Genomic DNA, 23,759 nt, shown 5'->3' on the forward strand with positions numbered 1-23,759 from the left:
TAATAGCACTTTTAGTCTGGGCGCTATAGTGGCTCAATGGTTGAATTTAAACCGTTCGAAGGGAATTATGTTTGGAGGTATCTATGCATCTCGTTTAGCTAAACACTTTGAAATACCTATTAGGCTCAACGAGGAAGAGGAAATGCGACTGCCTACGAGATATTTAGATTATGATAGGATGGTAGCACATGATTTTATTAAGAAAGATAATAGTAGGAGGTTGCTTTATAACTTAGTATTTAGTCAGGGTACCTGTGATATTATTACTTTGCCTGCTCCTTTTTTGTTCAATATCCATACAGGAAAGTACACTATTATGCCCGAGGACATTTACAAATATTGGGGGTTGTCGCAACCCCCAGCACTTGAGCCTGCACCAACCCTTGATCTGTATCAAGTTCCAGTTTTTCAGTGGGAGCCGCACGAGCTCGCAGACCAGCGGATCCCTCACTATCCTCCGGAGTATCCAGGAGAGGGTTATTTCCAACCATGGCCTTAGACCAACTTAGGCCAAAAGCCTAAGCTTGGGGGAGTACGTATTTCTCACCGACATTACATTCATGTTCACACACTCATTCCAGTTGTCGGTGTTTATACTTTTTCATTGTACCATCCATGGTAGTTTATTTCTTATTTTTGTTTTCTTTTTTGTGTGTTTCATTAACCTCAAGAAAATCCAAAAAAATAGTTCTAGCTTACCTTCTAGTTTGTTTAGTTGTAGTGCTAAAAAAAACCCAAAAATATTTTTCGTTCTTCTTTTGTTTGTTGGGGGCTTCCCCATGTAAATAGTTTTTCTTTCTTCTTTGGGTCAAAAAGAGAAGACCACGATGATACGCTGAGTGGCTTGCTACTGCGACAACAGACCTTCCCTGGTACGGCGCCAGGAATCCTACTGCTACGACTACGCCTTTAGGGACTTCCTTGGCAAATATGCAAAGGATTTCCCCGCGGCCTTGGAGCCTTGCGTTGGTGTTCCCTTGAAGAGGAAAGGTTGATGTAGCACAACGGTGGTAAGTATTTCCCTCAGTTTTGAGAACCAAGGTATCGAACCAATGGAAGATCTCGTCAAGTCACAAGTACCTGCACAAGCACAAAGAGCTTGCACCCAACGCTATGAAGGGGTTGTCAATCCCTTATAGATTGTTTGAAAAGTGAGAACTTAAAGCAAAGAGTAAACAGAGCAAAGTAAAAGTGAAAGTGGAAACGATAGTTGTGAATAAACCCGGGGGCCGTAGTGTTCACTAGTGGCTTCTCTCATGAAAGCAAGTAGACGGTGGGTGAACGAATTACTGTCGAGCAATTGATAGAACCGCACAAAGTCGTGACGTTATCTAAGGCAATGATTATATCTATAGGCATCATGTCCAAAGCAAGTAGACCGATACTTTCTGCATCTACTACTATTACTCCACACTCGACCGCTATCCAGCATGCATCTAGTGTATTAAGTCCAAAAGAACAGAGTAACGCCTTAAGCAAGATGACATGATGTAGATGGACAATCTCATATCTACGATAAAAGCCCATCTTGTTACCCTTGATGGCAACAAAATGATGCGTGCCTTAAAGCCCCTTCTGTCCCCTGATCTTCTTCCATTCTAGAAAAAATTATTTTGGGGATTTTATTCCGTTTGGACTCCGTTCCAAAGTCAGATCTGAAAAGAGTCAAAAACACAGAAAAAACAGGAACTAGCACTTGGCACTGAATTAATAAGTTAGTCCCAGAAAAGATACAAAAGGTACATAAAACATCAAAAGTTGACAAGATAACAGCATGAAACCATCAAAAATTATAGATACGTTTGAGACGTATCATGGCTCTCATATTTATTATCATTTATCTATCAGAGAGTCCAGACTACCTTGTCTTCTCCTTTGAGTTGTTGCTCGCAGATTCCACCTTAGTCCAATGCACAGACACTCCTATTATTATTATTCACATGCTTAGTTCGTGCAACTCAAAGGCAATAATGACGATATATGATGAAGTGACGGAGATGGAGAAAAGCTAGTATGAACTCGACCTATTTTGCTTTTGTAAATATGATTAGCTAATTGATACGTCCATTTTGCATCATGCTTTCATGTTGATATTTATCGCTTTATGGACTATTATTATACTTTGCGGAACCTTACTTATGCCTTTCATCTCTTATTTTGCAAGGTTTATTTGAAGAGGGAGAATACCGTCAACTGGAATTCTGGAATGGAAAAGGAGCAAGTCTGAGTGCTCTATTCTGCGCAACTCCAAATGCCCTGAAAAGCAACGTGGATTTTTTTTGGATTTTATAAAAAATACTGGGCGAAAGAAGTGTCAGAGGGGAGCAACCAGGGGCCCACAAGCCTGGTTGCCGCGGCCTACCCCCGTGGCCGCGGCAACAGGGCTTATGGGCACCCTGGCGACCCACTGGCCCCCCTCTTTTGCTATATGAAGGGTTTCGCCCGGAAAAAAAAATCAGGGTGGAGCTTTTTCGTGGTTTCTCCGCCGCCACGAGGCGGAACTTGAGCAGAACCAATCTAAAGCTCCGGCAGGACGGTCCTGCCGGGGAAACTTCCCTCCCGGAGGGGGAAATCGTCGCCATCATCATCCCCAACACTCCTCTCGTTGGAGGGGAGGCATCTTCATCAACATCTTCATCAGCACCATCTCCTCTCCAATACCTAGTTCATCTCTTGAAACCAATCTCCGTCTTGCGACTCCGATTGGTACTTGTAAGGTTGCTAGTAGTGTTGATTACTCTTTGTAGTTGATGCTGGTTGGATTACTTGGTGGAAGAGTTTATGTTAAGATCCTTGATGCTATTCATTACACCTCTGATCATGATTATGATTATGCTTTGTGAGTAGTTACTTTTGTTCCTGAGGACATGGGATAAGTCATGCTAATAATAGTCATGTGAATTTGGTATTTGTTCAGTATTTTGATATGTTGTATGTTGATTTTCCTCTAGTGGTGTTATGTGAACGTCGAATACATAACACTTCACCATATTTGGGCCTAGAGGAAGGCATTGGAGAGTAGTAAGTAGATGATGGGTTGCTGGAGTCACAGAAGCTTAAACCCCAGTCTATGCGTTGCTTCGTAAGGGCTGATTTGGATCCACTAGTTTAATGCTATGGTTAGACGTTGTCTTAATTCATGTTTCGTAGTTGTGGATGCTTGCGAGAGGGGTTAATCATAAGTGGGATGCTTGTCCAAGTAAGAGCAGTACCCAAGCACCGGTCCGCCCACATATCAAACTATCAAAGTAACGAACGTGAATCATATGAACATGATGAAACTAGCATGACAGAAATTCCCGTGTGTCCTCGAGAGCGTTTTTCCTCTTATAAGACTTTGTTCAGGCTTGTCCCTTGCTATAAAAGGGATTGGGCCACTTGCTGCACCGTTGCTACTACTTGTTACTTGTTACTTTTCGCTTGCTACGTTTCACCTCACTACACCATCACTTGTTACCGCTACTTTCAGTGCTTGCACTTATTACCTTGCTGAAAACCGTTTATCAGAGCCTTCTCCTCCTCGTTGGGTTCGACACTCTTACTTATCGAAAGGACTAAGATTGATCCCCTATACTTGTGGGTCATCAAGACTCTTTTCTGGCGCCGTTGCCGGGGAGGAAGCGCCTTTGGTAAGTGGAATTTGGTAAGGAAACATTTATATACTGTGTTGAAATTTATTGTCACTTGTCACTATGGAAACTGTTCCTTTGAGGAATTTTTTCGGGGTATCTTCACCACGAACGGAAGCACGAGGAGTTGTTCCTCAACCTGAGGTACCTACTGAAAATATCTTTTATGAAATTCCTTCGGGTATGCTTGAGAAACTGCTGGCTAGTCCTTTTACAGGAGATGGATCATCACATCCAGACTTGCATCTGATCTATATATGTAGATGATGTTTGTGGTTTATTTAAGCTTGCAGGTTTTCCCGAGGATGAGGTAAAGAAGAAAGTATTTCCTTTATCTTTGAAGGATAAGGCGTTGACATGGTATAGGCTATGTGATGATACTGGATCATGGGACTACAATCGATTGAAATTGGAATTTCATCAAAAGTTTTATCCTATGCATTTAGTACATCGTGATCGAAATTATATTTATAACTTTTGGCCTCATGACAGGGAAAGCATAGCTCAAGCTTGGGAGAGGCTTAAATCAATGTTATATTCATGCCCCAATCATGAGCTCTCGAGAGAAATTATCACTCAAAACTTTTATGCTCGGCTTTCCCATGAAGATCGTACCATGCTTGACACTTCTTGTACCGGTTCTTTTATGAAGAAGGATATTGATCACAAGTGGAATTTATTGGAAAGAATCAAACGTAACTCTGAAGATTGGGAGCTGGAAGAAGGTAAGGAGTCAGGTATGAATTTCCAGTTTGATTGCGTTAAATCTTTTGTTGAAACAAACACTTCTAGAGATTTTAGCGCTAAGTATGGACTTGACTCTGAGATAGTAGCTTCTCTATGTGAATCTTTTGCTGCTCATGTTGATCTTACCAAAGAGAAGTGGTTTAAGTATCATCCTCCTGTAGAAATCAACATAGTTAAACCCAATCTAGTTGAGGAGAAAGTCATTGCCTTTAGTGATCCTATTGTTCCTTGTGCTTACGCTGAGAAACCACCATACCCTGCTAGGAAAAAGGATTATTCTAAAGCTCCAACTGTGATACGTAGGTGTTACATTAGACCACTTGCACCCCCTGAGGAAATTAGAGTTGAACCTAGTGTTGTTATTATCAAAGATCTCTTAGCCGAAGACATAGATGGGCATGTTATCAAATTCTGTGAGTACTCCGCTAGAATAGCTAAACCTCACACGAAAGAAAAATACAGACCTATAGTTGGCTTGCCCGTTGTCTCTGTCAAGATAGGAGATCACCGTTACCATGGTTTATGTGATATGGGTGCTAGTGTTAGTGCAATACCCCGTTCCCTATATGATGAAATCAAAGATGAGATTGCACCTGCTCAGTTAGAACCCATTGATGTCACTATTACGCTAGCTAATAGAGACACTATCTGTCCCGTGGGAATTGTGAGAGACATAGAAGTCCTGTGTGGTAAGACGAAGTATCCTACTGATTTCCTCGTCCTTGCTACTGCACAAGATAGCTTTTGTCCCAACATATTTGGTAGACCCTTTCTCAACACTTTCAATGCTCACATTGATTGCATTAAACAGACTGTCACTGTTAGTTTCGAGGGTGTGTCTCATGAATTTAACTTCTCCAAGTTTGGAAGACAACCCCATGAAAATGAGTCATCTGGTAGGGATGAAATCATTGCTCTTGTCTCTATTGTCGTACCTCCTACGGATCCTTTAGAGCAATATCTTCTTGAGCATGAAAATGATATGCATATGGAGGAAAGAGATGAGATAGATAAAATTGTCTTAGAACAATATCCTATTCTCAAGAATAATTTGCCTGTTGAATTGCTTGGGGATCCTCCCCCACCAAAGGGTGATCCTGTGTTCGAGTTAAAACGGTTACCAGATACTCTAAAGTATGCCTATCTTGATGAGAAGGAGATATATCATGTTATTATTAGTGCTCACCTCTCAAGTTACGAAGAGAAGAAGTTATTAAAAACTTTGAGGAAGCATTGTGCTGCTATTGGATATACTCTTGATGATTTAAAAGGTATTAGCCCCACTCTATGTCAGCAAAAAGATTAAAACCGATCTTGATTCTAAGCCAGTTGCTGATCATCAACGGAGATTAAATCCAAGGATGAAAGAGGTCGTGAGAAAAGAAATATTAAAGCTTCTGGAAGCAGGAATCATCTATCTTGTTGCTCATAGTGATTGGGTAAGTCCAGTACATTGCGTACCTAAGAAGGGAGGTATCACCATCGTTCCTAATGATAAGGATGAACTAATCCCGCAGAGGATTATTACTAGCTATAGGATGGTGATAGACTTCCGGAAACTGAACAAGGTAACCAGGCAGGACCATTATCCTTTGTCGTTTATCGACCAGATGCTAGAAAGGCTATCTAAACACACACAATTCTGCTTTCTGGACGGTTATTCAGGTTTCTCGCAAATACGTGTTGCACAATCTCATCAAGAGAAAACCACCTTCACATGCCCCTTCGGTACCTTCGCTTATAGACGCAGGCCTTTTGGCTTGTGCAATGCACCTGCCACCTTTCAAAGATGTATGATGGCTATATTCTCTGACTTTTGTGAAAAGATTGTTGAGGTTTTCATGGATGATTTTTCCGTCTATGGTTCTTCCTTTGACGATTGCCTCAGCAACCTTGATCGAGTCTTACAGAGATATAAAGATACCAACCTCGTCTTGAATTGGGAGAAGTGCCACTTCATGGTTAATGAAGGCATCGTCTTCGGACACAAAATCTCTGAGAGAGGCATTGAAGTTGATAAGGCTAAGGTTGATGCAATTCAGGAAATGTCTTGCCCCACAGATATCAGAGGTATACGAAGTTTCCTAGGTCATGCTGGTTTCTATAGAAGGTTCATTAAAGACTTCTCTAAGATTTCTAGGCCTCTTACCAACCTCTTGCGGAAGGATGTTCCTTTTGTTTTTGATGAGGATTGTGAGGAAGCTTTCGAAATACTTAAGAAGGCTTTGATAACCGCACCTATTGTTCAACCACCTGATTGGAACTTGCCCTTTGAAATCATGTGCGATGCTAGTGATTATGCCGTTGGTGCTGTTCTAGGACAAAGAGTTGACAAGAAGTTGAATGTTATTCACTACGCTAGTAAAACTCTAGACAGTGCCCAAAGAAACTATGCCACTACGGAGAAGGAGTTTTTAGCAGTCGTGTTTGCATGTGAAAAGTTCAGATCTTATATAATTGACTCCAGAGTGACTATTCACTCTGATCATGCTACTATTAAGTACCTTATGGAGAAGAAGGACGCTAAGCCTAGACTAATCAGATGGGTTCTCCTGCTATAGGAATTTGATTTGCACGTCGTTGATCGAAAGGGTGCTGATAACCCTGTAGCAGATAACTTGTCTAGGCTAGAGAATGTCCTTGATGACCCACGATCTATTGATGACAGCTTTCCTGATGAGCAATACAAATTGAATGTCATCTGCACTTCACATAGTGCACTGTGGTATGCTGATTACGCAAACTATACCGTAGCCAAATACATACCACCCAGTTTCACCTACCAGCAAAAGAAGAAATTCTTCTTTGATTTGAGACACTACTTTTGGGATGATCCTCACCTTTATAAGGAAGGATTAGATGGTGTTATTAGACATTGTGTGCCTGAACACGAACAGGGACAGATCCTGCAGAAGTGTCATTCCGAGGCTTACGGAGGACATCATGCTCGAGACAGAACTGCTCATAAGATATTGCAATCAGGTTTCTTTTGGCTCACTCTCTTCAAGGATGCCCGTAAGTTTGTCTTGTCTTGTGACGAGTGCCAAAGAATAGGGAATATCAGTTAGCGTTAGGAAATGCCTATGAACTATTCACTTGTCATTGAACCATTTGATGTCTGGGGCTTTGATTATATGGGACCCTTCCCGAGTTCCAATGGGTATACTCACATTTTAGTTTTTGTGGATTATGTCACTAAGTGGGTAGAAGCTATCCCCACTAAGAATGCTGATCACCACACCTCTATTAAGATGCTTAAAGAAGTCATTTTCCCAAGATTTGGAGTACCTAGATATCTGATGACTGATGGCGGTTCACACTTCATTCATGGTGTTTTCCGTAAGATTCTCGCTAAGTATGATGTCAACCATAGAGTTGCATCTCCTTATCATCCTCAGTCTAGTGGTCAAGTGGGGTTGAGTAATAAGGAGATCAAATTGATCTTACAGAAGACCGTCAGTAGATTAAGAAAGAATTGGTCTAGCAAACTTGACGATGCACTATGGGCTTATAGGACTGCTTATAAGAATCCCATGGGCATGTCACCGTACAAAATGGTTTACGGTAAGGCCTGTCATTTACCTCTTGAGCTTGAACACAAAGCTTATTGGGCAATCAAAGAGCTCAACTTTGATTTCAAACTTGCCAGTGAGAAGCGGTTGTTTGATATCATCTCATTAGATGAATGGAGGGCCCAGTCATATGAGAATGCCAAGTTGTTCAAGGAAAAGGTTAAGAGATGGCACGACAAAAGAATACAAAAACGAGAGTTCAATGTAGGTGATTATGTCCTGCTATACAATTCTCGTTTAAGATTCTTCGCAGACAAGCTTATCTCTAAATGGGAAGGTCCCTACGTTGTCGAGGAAGTATATCGTTCCGGTGCCATCAAAATCAATAACACGGAAGGCAATTTTCCTAGAGTGGTAAACGGGCAAAGAATCAAGCATTATCTCTCGTACTCCCATAAATGTTGAGACCAATATCATCAATATCATAACTCCAGAGGAGTACATAAGGGATGTTTATCAGCCTGTTTCAGACCCTGAAAACCAAGAGGTATCTGTTTCGGTAAGTAATTGGACTCCGAAACTATTCCAATAGGAAATTTTCTCCGTTTTGGAATTTATGGAAAATTAGATAAATAAAAAGCAGTCCGGAGAGCGCATGAGGCGGCCACAAGCTTGGTTGTCGCAGCCTACCCCCCTCGCCGCGGCAAAAGGGCTTGTGGGCAGCTCGTGTGCGTCCCGGACTCCGTTTTCTTGCAGAGCACTCCTTCTGGTCCAGAAAAAATCATTATATATACGCCCGAGGGTTTTGATCTCCGTATCGCACAGTTTTCCTCTGTTTTCGTTTCGAGCCTGTTGTCTGCCGCAGACTTAGAGCAAAGATCTCTTAGGAATCTGTTAGGGAGAATAATCTCCCTCAAGTTCATGAAGAAGTAGATGCTGATATGAAAAGAGTAGAAGTCACGGAAGCCAGGGACAATGCAAAGGAGAAAACCCAAGCTAGGGAGGAAGTTCGACCTATGTTCAACATTGAAGACGTTGAAGGAGTAGATTTTCTCCAACCCTTCCTCCACGTGTTGTCTCCATCCTTGATTGAACTCTTGAGGTTTTATGAAACAACTCGTGCTCGCAATATTTCCCTTTCTCGTGAAGTTGTTTTGCTGGAAAACCATGTCGCACATCTCAAAGGTATAAATCAAAGATTGATAGCTCTCTTGGAATCAAAGGCAAAGACTACTTCAACAACAACACCACCATCACCACCAAAGGAAGACAACTAAGCATTGGTTTGGACAACTCCCTTGGCTTATGCCAAGCTTGGGGGAGTTGCCCTGGTATCGTATCACCTTTATATCTTTTGCTTTTACCTTTGTTTTAGTTCTTTCCTTTTCAGTCTTTATTTCTTCTCTTAGTGGAATAAGTCTTTAGTATTTTAGTTTGAGTCTTTTGCTTCGTGTCTCCCCCGATGTATTCGAGCTTGCGAGCTATATAATAAAGAGTATCTTAGTCAAGGGCTTTGCTTTGTGTCGTGATCAAAAGTATGAAAAGAACGATAGCATGAAAGATCATGAGATGATCTTATGGAAAGTGATAGCTTCACATATAACAAGTATGATGATTGAAACTTGTTGAGAGTAGACCAACATAGACCTCAGTAATTGTTGCAATTAATAAGAAGTAATAAGGAAAGAGAGGTTCACATATAAATATATCATCTTAGACACTTTCTATAATTGTGAGCACTCACCAAACTATTACATGCCTAGAAGTAGATGTTGGACAAGGAAGACAACATAATGAATTGTGTTTGCTTGGCTCCAAACAATGTTATATGATTAGAGATCCCTTAGCATGTGACCATTTCTTCCACCTCATATTAGCCAAAACTCCCGCACCAAGTAGAGATACTACTTGTGCATCCGTAAACCTTCAACCCAGTTTTGCCATGAGTGTCCACCATACCTACCTATGGATTGAATAAGATCCCTCAAGTAAGTTGTCATCGGTGCAAGCAATAAAAATTGCTCTCTCATATGTATGATCTATTAGTGTGTGGAAAATAAGCTTTGTACGACCCTATGATGAGGAAGACATAAAAGCGACAGACAGCATAATAAAGTTCTTTATCACAGGAGGCAATATAAAGTGACGTTCCTCCGCACTAAGAGGACACGCATCCAAACCTCAAAAGCGCATGACAACCTCTGCTTCCCTCTACGAAGGGCCTATCTTGTACCTTTACTTTTTGCCCTTGTAAGAGTCATGGTGATCTTCACCAATTCCTTATTTAGCCTTTTTTCTTGGTGAACGTCATATGCTTGGGAAAGATCTATATTCATATATCAACTTGGAGCTGAGTACTTATGCTTTATTATTGTTGACTTTACCCTTGAGGTAAACGGTTGGGAGGCAAACTATAAGCCCCTATCTTTCTCTGTGTCCAACTGAAACTTCGATACCATGAGTACCACGTGAGTTGTAACAATGGTGGAAAACAAAAGAGATGATTGAGTATGTGAATTTGCTTTACAAGCTCTTATTTGACGCTTTCTGATAATATGATAAATTGCAATCGCTTCAATGACTTTGGACGGTTGTTGGCCACTTCTCAGTAAGGTTTTTGTTTCATACTTTGCTTTGTGAAGGAATTGTTACTTTCCCATAAGAATCTCTATGATGCATTGTTGTTCTATGTGTGATCATGATGCCCTCATGTACGTATTTTGTTTTATCGACACCTTCATCCCTAAACATGTGGACATGTTTTGGGTCTTGGTTTTCGCTTGAGGACAAGCGAGGTCTAAGCTTGGGGGAGTTGATATGTCCATTTTGCATCATGCTTTCATGTTAATATTTATCGCTTTATGGACTGTTATTATACTTTGTGGAACCTTACTTATGCCTTTTCTCTCTTATTTTGCAAGGTTTATTTGAAGAGGGAGAATACCGGGAGCTAGAATTTTGTACTGGAAAAGGAGCAAGTCTGAGTGCTCTATTCCGCGCAACTCCAAATGCCCTAAAAATCAACATGGATTTTTTTGGATTTTATAAAAAATACTGGGCGAAAGAAGTGTCAGAGGAGAGCAACCAGGGGCCCACAAGCCTGGTTGCTGCGGCCTAGCCCCCTGGTCGCGGCAACAGGGCTTGTGGGCACCCAGGCGGCCCGCTGGCCGCCCTCTTTTGCTATATGAAGGGTTTCGTCCGGAAAAAAATCAGGGTGGAGCTTTTTCGTGGTTTCTCCACCGCCACGAGGCGGATCTTGAGAAGATCCAATCTAGAGCTCCGGCAGGACGGTCCTGCCGGGGAAACTTCCCTCCCTGAGGGGGAAATCGTCGCCATCGTCATCACCAACACTCCTCTCGTCGGAGGGGAGCAATCTTCATCAACATCTTCATCAGCACCATCTCCTGTCCAATCCCTAGTTCATCTCTTGTAACCAATCTCCGTCTTGCGACTCCGATTGGTACTTGTAAGGTTGCGAGTAGTGTTGATTACTGTTTGTAGTTGATGCTAGTTGGATTACTTGGTGGAAGATTTTATGTTCAGATCCTGGATGCTATTCATTACACCTCTGATCATGATTATGATTATGCTTTGTGACTAGTTACTTTTGTTCCTGAGGACATGGGATAAGTCATGCTAATAATAGTCATGTGAATTTGGTATTCGTTCTGTATTTTGATATGTTGTATGTTGTTTTTCCTCTAGTGGTGTTATGTGAATGTCGACTACTTAACACTTCACCATATTTGGGCCTAGAGGAAGGCATTGGGGAGTAGTAAGTAGATGATGGGTTGCTGGAGTGACAGAAGCTTAAACCCCACTCTATGCGTTGCTTCGTAAGGGGCTGATTTGGATCCACTAGTTTAATGCTATGGTTAGACGTTGTCTTAATTCTTCTTTCGTAGTTGCGGATGCTTGCAAGAGGGGTTAATCATAAGTGGGATGCTTGTCCAAGTAAGGGAAGTACCCAAGCGCCGGTCCACCCACATATCAAACTATCAAAGTAATGAATGTGAATCATATGAACACAATGAAACTAGCATGACAGAAATTCCCGTGTGTCCTCGGGAGCGTTTTTCCTCTTATAAGACTTTGTTCAGGCTTGTCCCTTGCTACAAAAGGGATTGGGCCACTTGCTGCATTGTTGCTACTACTTATTACTTGTTACTTTTCGGTTGCTACGTTTCACCTCACTACACCATCACTTGTTACTGCTACTTTCAGTGCTTGCAGTTATTACCTTGCTGAAAACCGTTTATCAGAGCCTTCTCCTCCTCATTGGGTTCGACACTCTTACTTATCGAAAGGACTACGATTGATCCCCTATACTTGTGGGTCATCACTCATCATTCTGGATTCAGATCGTTATGGATTGAACATGTTTGCAATGACAATTAGAGATTATAGTTACCTATGCCATGCTTAATTAGCTAGGAGTGAATAATGGTTTGTCCTAAGTGCAAACATGCATATTAAAAATGGTTGTGACGTAGTATGATAGAATGGTACCTTCCTCCAAATGTTTCGAGTGGCTTGACTTGGCACATGTTCACACATGTAGTTAAAACAAAACCAACATAGCCTTTACGATATTTATGTTCATGGTGATTTATATCCTACTCATGCTTGCATTCAATCTTGGTTAATCTCAAAGCATGTTTATGACTGTTGTCGCTCTCTAGTTGGTCACTTCTGAGTCTCTTGCTAGCCTTCACTTGTACTAAGTGGGAATACTGCTTGTGCATCCATCCCCATAAACCCAAAGTTGTTCCATATGAGTCCACCATACCTACCTATATGCGGTATTTAGCTGCCGTCCCAAGTAAATTTGTATGTGCCATACTCTAAACCTTCAAATAAATATTATGTTTTGAATGCACGAATCGCTCATGTAGTGGCTAGGGTCTATGAGTATCTTCCATGCTGGGTGGGTTGTTCTCAAGATATGTGTTGCTTCACTATCATTCACGAGAAAGTGGCTGGTAATCGGGATGCCCACTTCCATTCTCAAAGCCAAAACATATTTAATGAAACAAAACTCCCCCAGGATTGATGTTTGTATGGACGGTACCCGTGGATGCGGCCTACCGTGGAATGTGATTGATTTGTGGAGGGGGGGGGGTAAAAACTTTACTATCCTCTTTGGGAACCGCTTATAATGTATTAAGCATGGAAGATATTGAGAACTCGTAGTTGTTACATTGACAATGAAAGCATATCACCCAAAATTTTGTTTCATCCTTGTTTTAAAAGCTCGAGCTGTGGCACCTCTCCAAATCAAAGCTTCCCTCTCTGAAGGGCCTACCTATTTTACTTTACTGTTGAGTCATCCTCTTCTTACAAAAAGGCACCAGCTAGAGAGCACCCCCGTCATCTATATGCTTTGTTATTAATTGATATTGAGTATGAGTATCACTGTATCTCTTTTACCATGAATTACAATGTCAAGTCACTCCTTGTTCTTTGAAGGTGCTCTGCATTTATGTTTTGCGGTCTCAGAAAGGGCTAGCGAGATACGAGTTTATCATATTGTATTATGATTGTTTTGACAAAATTGTTGTGATCTGAGACTTATTATTATTGCTCGCTAGTTGATTATGCCATTGATATAAGTAAATATGATACCTAAATGTTATTGTGGATGAGGTTAGTCTATAATCTGAGCTGAAAATATGAACATAAGTTAGACATGTTTACAACAACAAGATCAAACAGAGTTTGTAAAAGTTTTTCTTTATCACTTTCAGTTTACCAATTTAATTGCTTGAGGACAAGCAAAGGTTTAAGCTTGGGGAGTTGATACGTCTCCAACGTATCTACTATTCCAAACTCTTTTGCCCTTGTTTTGGACTCTAATTTGCATGATTTGAATGGAACTAACCCGGACTAACGTTGTTTTCAGCAGAATTGCCTTGATGATATTTTCATGCCGAAATAAAAGTTCTCGGATTGACCTGAAAATTTACGCAGATATTTTTTGGATTTAATAAAAAAATATTGGCGAAAGAATCTACCGTAGAGGGGCCACCCCCAGGCCACAAGCCTGCAAGGCGCCGCCTAGGTCGCACCCCCTGGCTTGTGGGACCCCAATTGCTCCACTGACCTAGTTTCCGCTCCTATATGTTCCCATCTGCAGAGGAAAAAATCAGAGAGAAGAGTTCATCGCGTTTTACAATACAGAGCCGCCGCCACCTCCTTTTCTTCCTCGGGAGGGCAAATCTAGAGTCTGATTTGGGGTGAGGAGAGGGAAAATCGATGTCGTCGTCATCACCAACCATCCTTCATCACCAATTTCATGATGCTCTCCATCGTTCGTGAGTAATTCCATCGTAGGCTTGTTGGTCGCTGATGGGTTGGATGAGATCTATCATGTAATCGAGTTAGTTCTGTTAGGGTTTGATCCCTAGTATCCATTATGTTTTGGGATTGATGTTGATATGACTTTGCTATGCTTAATGCTTGTCACTAGGGCCCGAGGGCCATGTTTTTAGGTTTGAAGCTATTATGTTTTCACTAATATGTATGTGTTCTTGATCCTATCTTGACAGTTATAGACAGCTATAACGAGTTATGATTCGCATCCCCCAGGGTGACAATAACTCAGAATCTTTCTGATGATTACCGTAGTTTGAGGAGTTCATGTATTCACTAAATGCTAATGCTTTGGTCCAGTTCTCTATTAAAAGGAGGCCTTAATATCCCTTAGTTTCAATTAGGACCCCGCTACCCCGGGAGGGTAGGACAAAATATGCCATACAAGTTCTTTTGCATAAGCACGTATGACTATATATGGAATACATGCCTACATTACATTGATGAACTGGAGCTAGTTCTGTATCACCCTATGTTATGACTGTTGTATGATGAATGCCATCCAACATAATTATCCATCACTGATCCATTGCCTAAGAGCTTTCCACATATCGGCCTTTGCTACGTTACTTTTCCATTCCTATTGTTACGACCACTACAAAACTGCTACTGTCACGTTTGCCACCGTTACTATTACTTCCATACCACTTTGCTACTAAATACTTTGCTGCAGATATTAAGTTTTTCAGGTGTGGTTGAATTGACAACTCGGCTGCTAATACTTGAGAATATTCTTTGGCTCCCCTTGTCTCTAATCAATAAATTTGGGTTCAATACTCAACCCTCGATAATTGTTGTGATCCCCTATACTTGTGGGTTATCACCTGCGCGGCATGATTTCGGCACTGCGTAAACCTCGTGATCAGGGCGGGAACCCCGCTCAATGTGCTGCCGGGGGCTATCTTCTTAAGGGTCACGCCAGCCGCTCCCCACCTCTCCATCGGCCGGTTCAGGAAACTGGAGCCGGCTCTGGCGGCGGCTGGAACGCGCGTCGACTCGACCATAGTTCCGGCCCCCACAGGCACGCTCGAAGCCGGTCACTGCGGTGCGTTGGGCTCGCAGTGTTCCGGCGCGGCAGGGGCCTCTACCCTTGGGGCCTCATACCTCGCCCTCGACGCAAACTCTCCTATGGCGTCAGCTCCACCACTCGGGGCATCTATCCCGAGCGGTGGGCCTTCGCCCTCAGGCGTACCCTTCAGCGCCTCCGGTTTGGCGTCCGGCTGGGCCTCGGGTGCGTCGCGTTCTACATTAGGCCCCTCCAATGCGCTATCAACCCTAACTCGGACCCCTTTGCGGCATCCGCCGCTTCCGCGTTCATGCCGGACCACTCGTCGACCAGCGTGTCTACTTCCCGCTGCCGCGTGGGGTCGTGCCTCGTCTTGGAACGCCTCTCCCTGGACGGCGGCTCCAGGTTTGAAACGTCCACCTGCTTCTTCGCATGGTCTTGGCCAGCCGCCATCTTCCGAGCCGCCTCCTCCCATGGACGGTGCTCCTGCTCCCGTTGCGCCTTTTGCGTCGCCTCTACCTCGGCCCACGCAACGCGCTCCGCCGCGGTGCCCTCCTCGCCTCCCGTCCTCGCAGTACGGGAGGACTTCTTCAGGGCCACGTCGGCCTTGTTCACGCTCGCTTGGTGAAAAAGGAGCCTCGCAAAGTAAAAAAAGACAAACCAAGAAATCATGGCAATCGACTGAAATACCTGGGAACCACGAGAACCGGCCATCTGGCGGGCCTTGTGGTGGCGAGCGGCTACTTCTTCGGGCCTCCACCACGACCTCCAACCGGAGGTCCACCTATCGCGCGCTTGCGGGCCGGATGCACGGTAACCGGCTGCTTGCCCCTCTTCTTCGCCGATGCATTGTCTTCGGCCGGCCCGTGGGCGGTCGGCGCAGCCGTCTCCTCGGCATGCTGGAGACATCTTCCGGATCCTCTGGATCCTCCACGACGGCTGTGATAACCCACAAGTATAGGGGATCGTGTGTAGCCTTCTTCAATAAATAAGAGTGTCGGACCCAACGAGGAGCTAAAGGGAGAACAAATATTCCCTCAAGTTCAATCGACCGTCGATACAGCTCTACGCATGCTTGACGTTTGCTTTACCTAAAGCAAGTATGAAACTATTTTGCAAGAATAAAACTATGAGTACTTTGCGAGAATAAAACTACGAATAAATTGCAAGGTAATAAAAGTGGATAGCTTTTGTGAAAAAGAAAGTCATTTGTCCCTAGGCAATCGATAAAAAGTACCGGTAATCATTCTTGCAATTTTATATGAGGGAGAGGCATGAGGTAACATACTTTCTATGCTTGAATCATATGCACTTATGATTGGAACTCTAGCAATCATCCGCAACTACTAAAGAGCATTAAGGTCGTGAAACCCAACAATAGCATTAAGTATCAAGTCCTCTTTGCTCCCATACACCATAACCCACTTATTCGCGTTTAGGCTGATGTCACCCCCGCAAAACTGACAATAAGCAAACCATGAACATATTGCAACACCCTACAACGGGGGCCCCTCACGTTTGTGCAACACGGAGGGCACCGTAAGACAGCACCACAAAATATACAATCATACCAACCAAGATCACGATTAACCCATAGGACAGAACGGATCTACTCAAACATCGTAGGAGAGCCAAATATCATTGGGAAATAATATATGGAGTTGAGCACCATATTTAAGTAGATATTATAGCAGGGAGAAGGGGTGTTACACCTCTGCATAGAGGGGGATAAAGTTGGTGTTGACGGTAGCAAGGTTGTTGATCTAGATCGTCGTCACGATCCTAGCCCCGGAGGCACTCCGGCGCCATCGGGAGAGGCATGAGGTAACATACTTTCTATGCTTGAATCATATGCACTTATGATTGGAACTCTAGCAATCACCCGCAACTACTAAAGATCATTAAGGTCGTGAAACCCAACAATAGTATTAAGTATCACGTCCTCTTTGCTCCCATACACCATAACCCACTTATTCGCGTTTAGGCTGATGTCACCCCCGCAACACTGACAATAAGCAAACCATGAACATATTGCAACAACCTACAACGGGGCCCCCTCACGTTTGTGCAACACGGAGGGCACCGTAAGACAGCACCATAAAAAATACAATCATACCAACCAAGATCACGATTAACCCATAGGACAGAACGGATCTACTCAAACATCATAGGAGAGCCAAATATCATTGGGAAATAATATATGGAGTTGAGCACCATATTTAAGTAGATATTATAGCGGGGAGAAGGGGTGTTACACCTCTGCATAGAGGGGGATAAAGTTGGTGTTGACGGTAGCAAGGTTGTTGATCTAGATCGTCGTCACGATCCTAGCCCCGGAGGCACTCCGGCACCATCGGGAGAGACGGGGAGAGAGCCCCCCTCCTTCTTCTCCTTCCTTGGCCTCCCCCTAGATTGGAGGATACTTCCCTCTCTGGTCCATTCCTTAGAGACCAAGAGGCGGTAGCCCCTCCAAGATAGGATCTCCCTCTCTGCTCTCCTATGTTTCGCTCTTCCCAGATCTAGCCCTTTACAGTTTCTTAAATTCCCATCGATCCGTAACTCCGATTCTGCTGAAATTTTTACACGGTTTTTTTCATAAATTATTTTTATTGCGCCAGGTGAAGGGATCTAACCGACGTTCGAGGAGGGCACAAGACACCAGGGTGCGCCTGGGGCCTCTGGCGCGCCCTCGTGGGTTGTGGGCTTTGTGAGCCCCCGTTTGCTTTGATTCCACCTCCCAAAAATCACATAAATTCTAAAATAATTCATCGTACATTTTTATCACGTTTGGAATTCGTTTGATATGGATTTTCTGTGATACAAAAAACATGCAAAAAACAGGAACTGGCATTGGGCACTAGATCAATAGTTAGTCACATAAATCATATAAAAAGTTGCCAAAAGTATGTGAAAGTTGTATAATATTGGCATGAAACAATCAAAAATTCTAGATACGACGGAGACGTATCAACAAACCCAAGCTTAATCCCTGTTCGTCCTCGAGTAGGTAAATGGTAAAAAAAATAAAAATTGATGTGGAATGCTACCTAGCATAAACTTGATCATATATCTAATCATGGCATGAATATTAAGAAATAAGTGATTCAAAGAAATAGTCTATAATTTGACATAAAGACATCAATACTCAGGCATCCCAATAAACAATCGCGTCTTTCAAAATATCAACGCTAAAGAAAGTTATCCCTACAAAGTCATATAATCTTGGCATGCTCTGTCTTCTTAACACAAAGTATAAATCATGTACTATCCTGTGTCAGCCAAGCAATTGGTTCATACTTTTTAACACGCTTCAACTTTTTCAACCCTCATGCAATACATGAGTGTAAGCCATGGATATAGCACTACAGGTGGAATATAGTGTGATGATAGGGGTAAATATAGAGAATACAAAAAAGTAAGAAAGTCTCACATTGACACGGCTAACCAACGGGCTATGGAGATGCCCATCAATTGATATCAATGTGAGGAGTAGGGATTGCCATGCAACGAATGCACTAAGAGCTATAAGTGTATGAAAGCTCCATATGAAAACTAAGTGGGTGTGCATCTAATCCTATAATGAAAAATTCGCACCGGTATATGAAAGCGACAACATAGGAGACTCTCCATATGAAAAACATGGTGCTACTTTGAAGCACAAGTGTGGAACTAGCATGCCCCTTCTCTTTTTTTATTTTTTTATTTTTCCTTTTTCTCTTTCTTTTCTTTCTTTCTTTTCTATTTTTTTATTATTGCTTTCTCTCTCATTGTCCGGAGTCTCATCCCGACTTGTGGGGGAATCATAATCTCCATCATCCTTTCCTCACTGGGGCATGCTCTAATAATGAATAATGATGATCATCACACTTCTATTTACTTATACTTCAAAAGAAATAAAAATTACAACTCGATACCTAGAACAAAATATGAATCTACATGAATGCCTATGGCAGTGTACCAGGATGTGCAATGATCTAGCATAACATGTATAAAAAATGATCACGGTGGCTGAGCCACAACTACTATGTCAGCTATATGATCATGCAAAGCAATACGACAATGAATGCTCAAGTCAAACGGAGGCGGTGGAAATTGCATGGCAATATATCTCGGAATGGCTATGGAAAGGCCATAATAGGTAGGTATGGTGGCTGTTTTGAGGAAGATATAATAAGGGTTATGTGTGATAGAGTGTATCATATAACGGGGTTTTGATGCACTGGCGAGGTTTGCACCACTTCTCGAGGTGAGAAAGGGCAATTCATGGTACCATAGAGGCTAGCAAATTGCATGAAGGTAAGAGTGCGTAGAATCCATGGACTCACATTAGTCATAAAGAACTCATATAATTCTTGCAAAAGTTTATTAACCCTCGAAGCAAAGTACTACTATGCATGCCCCTAGAGGGGAGGTTGGTAGGAGTTAACCATCGCATGCCCCCGACCTTCACAAAAAGATAGACAATCAAGGATAAATTGTGCTCCAACTTCCCGACATAATGAGAGACTATACGTGCATGCTTCTGGAATCACAAACCTTAACACCAATATTCTTACTAACCACAACCGTTTACTAGTACCTCCCACATATTCCATCTCTATATTGCAAAACTATTGCAAGGAATCAAACATATCATATTCAGTGATCCATAAGTTTTATGTAGGATTTTATGACTAACCATGCAAACGACCAATTCCTGTTGACTCTCTAAATATATATAAGTGAAGCATCGGAGTTTAATTCTTTCTACAAAATATCATGCTCTAATAAGTATAAGTGAAGCAATAGAGGATTCTACAAACAATGGTTTTCTATGTGAAGAGAAAGAGGCAATCCAAGCTTCGAATGATATAAGTGAGGCACATGAAGCATTCTATAAAGCCATACTCAAAAGATATAAGTGAAGTGCAATGAGCATTCTATAAATAAACCATGGACTGTCTCATACCAGCATGGTGTATAAAAGAAAAAATGAAAACTAAATGCAAAAGTCGCTCCAAGATTTGCACATAACACATGAGCGAAGCAAAGACGAAAACATACTGATACTTGTTAAAGAAAGATGGGATGCCTTTTGGGGCATCCCCAAGGTTATACGCTTGAGTCTCCTTGAATATTTACTTGGGGTGCCTTGGGAATCCCCAATCTTGATCTCTTGCCTCTCCTTCTTCTCCTCATATTGAGACTTCCTCGATCTTTGATCACTTCATCCACACAAAACTCAACACAAAGGTCGGTAAGATCCGTTAGTATAATAAAGCAAATCACTACTCTAAGTACTGTTGCAAACCAATTCATATTTTGTTTTTGCATTGTATCTAATGTAATATAACCTTTTCAAGGCTCATACCACAGATAAAAATCGATAGTTTCATCAAAACAAGCAAAACAATGCATCAAAAATAGAATTTGTCTTAAACAGGACAGTCTGTAGCAATCTTTACATCTACCATACTTCTAGTAGTCCAAAATTCTCAAACATTAGGAAGAAATAAAAAAAACTGTATAGCAAGATTGTGCAAAATGTTTCAGAACCATTTTACGTTCCAGTAAAAAACAAAAATTCACGCGCTACAGCCAAAGTTTATGTTTCTCCACCGCACATACCAACAAGCAATCTACCCATCCTAAAGAAAATCTTGGCACATTATTTGTATAATACAATGGATTTGTACAAGGGGATAATTATTTTTGTGAGAATCTTCATGAAAATTCTACATTGTTTCCATGAGCACGAACAAAAATGTTTAAGGTCGACCCTCACTTCACCAATGTATCACCTTTCAATCGCTTCTATTTTTGTGAAGTTTTAATTTCACCTCTATAATATTTTATGTTTTTAAACATTATAAAAGCACTCAACAGAATTAAATGACTCTCTAAAACTTTCGGGTTGTCTCCGTGGCGGTGCTTTCTTTAAGGTATTTTTATTTCTATTCCTGGTTCGTTAGCTCTACTCATTCATCCCCACACTCTTAACTTTTGCTCACTTTTCCCCACTCCCTTGGCCGAAACCCTCAGAACTGGTCACAAAAGATGGATGTTGTCGGGTCAATGCTTTGACCGTTAACTATGACGAGTGGGGCCGCACTGACTGTGTCGCCCGTTGGACCTGATGAGTGGGGTCGCGGCAGATGGTGCCGCGGTTAGCGCGTTGGGTCGTGGTTAGAATTGGGGCGTGCACGCGCCGCAATGACAGAAGCCTGTTATGCATGCATGACAAGTCCAGCTAGCCTGCATGCATGCATGTAGCTAGCCTACCTGCATGCGCCGCCGCCACGATGCGCTGACCGGCCTCTTTTTTACGCGAGCCGCCACGGAAGCTGACGGGCCTCTTTTTCATGCGAGCCGCCACGGACGCTGACCGGTCTCTTTTTCACGCGAGCCGCCACGGACGCAGGGACGGTTGCTGCTGCTGGTTCGTATCATCTCCCATGTGTGTCTCCTCGATGTAGAGAGCATTGTTTCACACTTTTCGATCCACTCGCATCTATTAAACGTGGAAATTGAAACCTGTTGGCAATTAAAGTGGCATATCGATTGACGCATCTCGTTTGAACGTAGCAAATCCAAAGCGTGGCCGGTGCTACTCCCCTTCCCTTCCACTTTCCCTATTTAAATCACCACCCCTCCACCTATTCTCCACACATCCATTTGCACCCCCCCCAATCCCAGAGCACTCTCAAAGTGAGGCGAGGATGCAGTACAACGGCACCACCTTCGAGCTCCCACCAACCGTGCTAGAGAGACTGTATTCGCCCGGTGTCGTCGTGGAGAGGATGCTCCGCGTGTGGTCGATCTCACGCTGGAGGGGTTCAAGGGCTTTGCCGAGTGGTTCCTCCGTGCGGGCTTCGCCCACCTCCCGGCGGGCTCGCCGATGATATTTCGACTCGACGATGTGGGACCAAAATCCAGGAATCCGCCGATAGGGCTCACCGTCACCTTCACCAACAGTTTTGATGCGTCTTACCTCCTGGGCAAGGTGTTTTGGTGTGGATGCGAATTCATCGCATTCACAACCCACAACATCTACACAAACTTCGACTGCATCTTCCCCACCCGCGATAGTATGCACGGCCTCCCCTACTACATCGGCTATGACAGCATGGAGAAGGAGCAGTGAAGAGAAGGCGCGGTGAATATGGTGGTGAAGTCCCGGTCCCGGTCTTGACCTTGGGTGTTAGGGATTTTTACATTTTATATATTTTTAACTTAATTATGTCGTTGGTTGTACCGTGAACTTGGTTATGCTTGCTATATATTCAATCCCTATTTGATATGTCATTGGTTATCAGTGTTTTTGCTTGCTATTTCTATCTTATTTGACGTGAGATAAATCACTAGATGGATATGGTGCCGTACACGAGCCCTTCTACATTCCTCAATGAAACCAGCAAGTTTCCGCCCATTTAGAGTAGGGTCAAGTTTTCGAATGCGCGGATAATGGAGTAGTTGAAGTGTCAAAAAGGAAACTAAATCTAGCAAAATGAGCCATGTTGATGTTGAAAAGAAGAAGAAGAAAATCTATTTTTTTGAATTGTTGGTGGCCCTATTCCGTATATTATATGAACAGAAACAAGCTAATTTTTGAATAGTTTAGAGCACCCTACGTTTTATGTAAGAAGTATGCTATGGTTGCTACTTTTTATGTTATGGAGTACGTGAGATATCGGTCCATGGATATGGTGCCGTAGCCGAGCCGGAGACAAGCTCTCTAGATGGATATGGTGCCATAGCCGAGCCTAGACATGCTCTCTAGATTGATATGCTGGCTAATGGTGCCACCGAACTTTATTTTACATGTGGTTTCAGATGGATATCATGATCTACATAATTAAGTCTGACATGTTCTTAATAAAAAAACAAAAATAAAAAATCGTGTATACAATATTTTTCTTGCAACAAAAACTTGTTTATAATACCCGCAGTCAAAAAATGAAAGTGGTGTGCCGTAGGCAATATACAGAAGTAAATTGCCATGATATGTGGAGTACAAATAAATTTCACATGTGCAAGTCCAACAATAACTCCATTTACCATCATGCACTATTTTTGTTCGTCATGGCAATAAATGGATTTACCATGGTAATAATCAACGGAAAAAATAGAGCCTGCGCGTGCGTCTTCGACACTCAACGCAATGAGACGGCCCAACTAGATCTTAGTTTCAACGCAATGAGATGGTCCAACCAGACGGAGTGACACTCAACACAATGAAACTGAAAGTGTACAAAAGTGACGAAACTGACGGGTACCCGAAACTGACATGATCCACAAATTAAGCAACATAGAGCATAGACCACATGATCCACAAATTTAACCAAATCCTAAGGCACATGAAACCACACTAATAACATCTCTAACGAGTGATGACCAGCAAGTAAGAAAATCCTAGAGCAACTACACAAAAATAAAATGGATAAAATCCTAAAGCTATCAGATTTGCCTGCTTGTTCAATTGAATCATATGCTTCAAGTTCTTGTTCATCTTCT

Source organism: Hordeum vulgare, chromosome 7H (genome assembly GCF_904849725.1).
Source record: "Hordeum vulgare subsp. vulgare chromosome 7H, MorexV3_pseudomolecules_assembly, whole genome shotgun sequence".
NCBI classification, from domain to species: Eukaryota; Viridiplantae; Streptophyta; class Magnoliopsida; order Poales; family Poaceae; genus Hordeum; species Hordeum vulgare.